The following is a 5124-nucleotide window of genomic DNA, read 5'->3' as shown; positions in this document are numbered from 1 at the left end:
CTGTCTGTCCGTCTGTCTGTCCGTCTGTCTGTCCGTCTGTCTGTCTGTCTGTCTGTTGATGTATTTTTGTGTGCAAAGTACAGCTCGCAGTTTTAGTCCGATTGTCCTAAAATTTGGTATAGGGTCCTGTTTCGGCTCAAAGACGATCCCTATTGATCGGTTCAGATTTAGATATAGCTGCCATATATATTTTTCACCGATCTGGTCATAATTGGCGTGTATATCAACCGATCTTCCTCAAATTCCGTACATCCGAATATTTTATGAGTCTCGAAAAACTTGCAAAATATCAGCAAAATCGGTTCAGATTTAGATATAGCTCCCATATATAGCTTTCGCCCGATTTACACTCATTTGCCCACAGAGGCCAATTTTTAACTCCGATTTAATTGAAATTTTGCACAGGGAGTAGAATTAGCATTGTAGCTATGCGTGCCAAATTTGGTTGAAATCGGTTCAGATTTAGATATAGCTCCCATATATATGTTTTTCTGATTTCGACAAAAATGGTCAAAATACCAACATTTTCCTTGTAAAATCGCCACTGCTTAGTCGAAAAGTTGTAAAAATGACTCTAATTTTCCTAAACTTCTAATACATATATATCGAGCGATAAATCATAAATAAACTTTTTCGAAGTTTCCTTAAAATTGCTTCAGATTTAAACGTTTCCCATATTTTTTTACTAACATTGTGTTCCACCCTAGTGCATTAGCCACTTAAATTTTGAGTCTATAGATTTTGTAGAAGGCTATCAAATTCTTCAAGATCGAGTGATATTTAAATTTATGTATTTGGGACAAACCTTTATATATAGCCCCAACACATTTGACGGATGTGATATGGTATCGAAAATTTAGATCAACAAAGTGGTGCAGGGTATAATATAGTCGGCCCCGCCCGACTTTAGACTTTCCTTACTGGTTTCTTATTGATTTTGACCTACGAAACACGAAAATGAGTTTTAAAAAATTTTCTGTCGATTGGTTTTAGAGATACTTTTTTTTATTTTTGGAGGTACACTTACAATTTTGAGCATATCTTTCGTCTTCTTTGGCCTATTTGATCCTACTACTACTCAAATTAAAGAAAATTGAGCCGTCTACAACTCATTCTCAGAAAATTTTCAAATCGGGTAAGTAGTTTGGATGTTGGCGGCTTAAAAAAGTTCAAAAACGGCGTTTTTTTAGTAAAAATGTGGCAGAAAAAACCATATAAAAATTCATATAAAATATAAAACACGATGCTAACAGCAATTTTGGTTTTTTTACGTATAGCTGAAATTTTTACAAAGAAAATAAGCCCTTACTTAACAAAATCTAACAACAAATTTATAAGTCCGCTATAATTTTGGTAAAGTAAAGTGGTAAAAGACCGAAAAGATCAAATCAACGCCCAAAACAAAATGAGTAGAAACAAAGATATAACTGTACATTTTATGCTATGTGGAAAACAGCGTTGATGCGTTGATTTGGTCTTTTCGGTCTTTTACCAAAAAAATTATAAGTCCGCTATTTGTTGTAAGATACTAAATCAGTATAAGAAGGCATACAATTATACATGTTTGTTGCAGATTTCATTAAAACTTGATGGGGAATAGCCCAAAGCAAATTTTCACAAAGTGTGTATTCCATAAAATGGATTATTAAAGAAAAGTAATCGTGAAAAAATGACGATTTTAGCGACTAAACTCGAACTTAATACCCACCTTAAAAGTGAGTATTAAGTTCGAGTTTAAAGTGAGTACTATGTTCGCATTTTTCAGCTTGAAAACTGAACATAGTACTAAGCTTTAGCCGCTAAAACCGCTAAATTGAAAACTAAATCAGTAAGAAAAAGGCATAAAATTTTACATATTTGTTGCAAATTTTATTATAACTTGGTAGGGAAAAGCTTAAAGCAAATTTTCCCAAAAGGTGGGTATTAAGTTCGAGTTTAGCCGCTAAAATCGCTAAAGTGAAAACTAAATCAGTAAAAAAAGTCATACAATTATACAAATTTTGTTGCAAATTTTATTATAACTTGATTGGGAATAGCCCAAAGAAAATTTTCACAAAGTTTGTATTCCTTAAAGTGGATTAATTAAGAAAAGTAATCGTGAAAAAATAGCAATTTTAGCTGCTAAACTCGAACTTAATACCCACCTAAAGTGTGTATTCCTTAAAGTGGATTATAAAAGAAAAGTAATCGTGAAGAAATGACGATTTTAGCGGCTAAACTCGAACTTAATACCCAAGTTAAATTCGAACTTAATACCGACCTTTAGATCCATTGAAATAATTTTCTAATGTTAGTAGAGTGTAATCATATCTGTTGTTTGTGGATATTATAAAAAGATGCAACAATTTGTGTTAGCGTACGTGATGATTTAGAGAAACTTATGATTTATGGGTATCTTAATGAGTATTCAGTAATCGTAATCGACTACTATAACGGTAAAAGTTTGAAAAAAATTTTGATCACTAGTGAAGCCGGCGTTTCGTGCCAAAAATTTAGTCAGTTTACCTGCAACAAGCGTTCTGAAATTGCGGCTTTTTTTACATTGGAATTTCTTTCTAGAAAAAAGTTGCCATCTAGAAGCTTGTTGCAGGTAAAGTGTACACTGCAGAAGTTAATATTATAAATTGTGTTGTGCTTTGCTGTGTGAAGGTAAGTAATTGAAATCGGTTGGTGTAAAAATGCGACCTAGACTTATTATAAAAAATATGTTGACTGTTAAATAAAATCAATGATTTTATTAGTTGAAACCAAGAAGTATTTTTGGTTTCTCAGCATTTGGTACCTTGGTTTTTACAATTGCAATTATTTCTTTCTAGAAAAAAGCCTGTTGCAGGTAAACTGTATACTGCAGAAGTTAATATTTTAAATTGTGTTGTGCTTTGGTGCTTTGCTGTGTGAAGGTAAGTAATTAATATAGCTCCCTATATATATTTTACCTTAAAACTGCCTTCCCTAACCATAACTTGTTTAAAAATGTCCACGTGGAGTACAATTAATAGTAACGTAAAATGTGCTGAATTTGATTGAAATCGGTTGAGCATTTGGTAACATCGTTTTTATACCCACCACCATAGGATGGGGGGTATATTAACTTTGTCATTCCGTTTTTAACACATCGAAATATTGCTCTAAGACCCCATAAAGTATATATATTCTGGGTCGTGGTGAAATTCTGAGTCGATCTGAGCATGTCCGTCCGTCCGTCCGTCCGTCTGTTGAAATCACGCTAACTTCCGAACGAAACAAGCTATCGACTTGAAACTTGGCACAAGTAGTTGCTATTGATGTAGGTCGGATGGTATTGCAAATGGGCCATATCGGTCCACTTTTACGTATAGCCCCCATATAAACGGACCCCAAAATTTGGCTTGCGAGGCCTCTAAGAGAAGCAAATTTCATCCGATCTGGCTGAAATTTGGTACATGGTGTTAGTATATGGTCTCTAACAACCACGCAAAAATTGGTCCACATCGGTCCATAATCATATATAGCCCCCATATAAACCGATCCCCCGATTTGGCTTGCGAGGCCCCTAAGAGAAGCAAATTTCATCCGATCCGGCTGAAATTCGGTACATGGTGTAAGTATATGGTCTCTAACAACCATGCAAAAATTGGTCCACATCGGTCCATAATTATATAGCCCCCATATAAACCGATCCCCCGATTTGGCTTGCGAGGCCTCTAAGAGAAGCAAATTTCATCCGATCCGGCTGAAATTTGGTACGTGATGTTAGTATATGGTCTCTAACAACCATGCAAAAATTGGTCCACATCGGTGCATAATTATATATAGCCCCCATATAAACCGATCACCAGATTTGACCTCCGGAACCTCTTGGAAGACCAAAATTCATCTGATTCAGTTGAAATTTGGTACGTGGTGTTTATATATGGCCTCAAACTCCCATGCAAAAATTGGTCGATATCGGTCCATAATTATATATAGGCCCCATATAAACCGATCCCCAGATTTGACCTCCAGAGCCCCTTGGAAGAGCAAAATTCTTCCCATTCGGTTGGAATTTGGTACGTGATGTTAGTATATGGTATCCAACAACCATGCAGGAATTGGTTCCTATCAGTCCATAATTATATATAGCTCCCATATAAACCGATCCCCAGATTTGACCTCCGGTGCCTTTTGGAGAAGCAAAATTCACCCGATCTGCTTGAAATTTGGTACGTGGTGGTAGTATATGATATTTAACAACCATGCCAAAAGTGGTCGATATTAGTCCATAATCGTACATAGCCCCATATAAACCGATCCCGAGATTTGGTTTTGGAACCTCTTGGAGGAGCAAATTTCATCCGAGTGAGTTGAAATTTGGTACATTGTGCTAGTATATGGTCGTTAACAACCATGCTTAACTAGGTCCATATCGGTCTATAGTTATATATGGCCCTCAGATAAATCGATCCCCAATCACACAAAAATTGGTCCATATCAAGTTCATAATTGTATATAGCCCCCATATAAGCGACCCCCATATTTCAATTCTGGCTCTCTACGTACAAAAAGTCCATATCGATTCGTAATTATTTGTAGACTTAACTATACATAAGTTTTTTGTCTAATATATACCATGTATGGACTAAATCACAATTTAGAAAACGATGTTAAGAAGTTTTAAGATACCACAACCCAAGTAATTCGATTGTGGATGATAGTCTTTCGTAGAAGTTTCTACGCAATCCATGGTGGTGGGTACATAAGATTCGGCCTGGCCGAACTTTCGGCCGTATATACTTGTTTTACTTGCAGTTATTTCTTTCTAGAAAAATGTCATCTGGAAGCCTGTTGCAGGTAAACTGTACACTGCAGAAGATAAAATTATAAATTGTGTTGCGCTTTGGTGCTTTGCTGTGTGAAGGTAAGTAATTAATATAGCTCCCTAGGTTAGGTTAGGTTAGGTGACAGCCCGATGGATCAGGCTCACTTAGACTATTCACTCCATTGTGATACCACATTGGTGCACTTCTCTCTTATCACTGAGTGCTGCCCGATTCCATGTTAAGCTCAATGACAAGGGACCTCCTTTTTATAGCGAAATCCGAACGGCGTTCCACATTGCAGTGGAACCAATTAGAGAAGCTTTGAAACCCTCAGAAATGTCACCAG

The 5124-nt window shown here is 36.1% G+C and overlaps 1 long non-coding RNA gene across 1 annotated transcript; it reads left to right on the top strand.

The window, feature by feature from the left end:
* The first annotated feature begins 2826 nt into the window (after positions 1-2826).
* Positions 2827-4876, top strand: LOC142234391 (uncharacterized). Its single transcript, XR_012721614.1, has 2 exons — positions 2827-2900; positions 4782-4876. It is a non-coding gene; the product is annotated as an uncharacterized LOC142234391 (long non-coding RNA).
* The last annotated feature ends 248 nt before the right edge of the window (positions 4877-5124 follow it).

This window comes from Haematobia irritans, chromosome 4 (assembly GCF_050003625.1).
Source record: "Haematobia irritans isolate KBUSLIRL chromosome 4, ASM5000362v1, whole genome shotgun sequence".
Lineage (NCBI taxonomy): Eukaryota > Metazoa > Arthropoda > Insecta > Diptera > Muscidae > Haematobia > Haematobia irritans.
The sequence above is the reverse complement of the archived record's forward strand: the minus strand, read 5'-3'. Positions and strand labels throughout refer to the sequence as shown.